A 285-nucleotide genomic window follows, 5' to 3' on the forward strand; every position below is an offset into this window, starting at 1 on the left:
GAAGGCCAACACACACACACACATAAACACACACACACAAAGACAGATTTTAATAATGACAATGTCAGTAGGTGTGAGGGGCTGGATCTGGCTGATTTGAACATAAAACAGGTAGAATATTTGGGCTGGATATGGCCAGTTTAAATGTTAAAGGATTAAATGATTAAAGAAGAGAAACAGCATGTCATTATCTTTCTCTCCCTCCCTCCCTCTCTTTCACACATATGCACACAATTTTTCTCTCTCACAGACATTCAATCTCTCTTATACATACTGTCTCACTCT

General features: G+C 38.6%; 1 protein-coding gene across 1 annotated transcript in view; it reads left to right on the forward strand.

The window, feature by feature from the left end:
- Window positions 1-285, forward strand: part of LOC106878451 (E3 ubiquitin-protein ligase TRIM37) — a 30,434-nt gene that overhangs the window by 10,161 nt on the left and 19,988 nt on the right. The window lies entirely within an intron of this gene.

Source organism: Octopus bimaculoides, chromosome 28 (assembly GCF_001194135.2).
Source record: "Octopus bimaculoides isolate UCB-OBI-ISO-001 chromosome 28, ASM119413v2, whole genome shotgun sequence".
In the NCBI taxonomy this organism is placed as follows: Eukaryota; Metazoa; Mollusca; class Cephalopoda; order Octopoda; family Octopodidae; genus Octopus; species Octopus bimaculoides.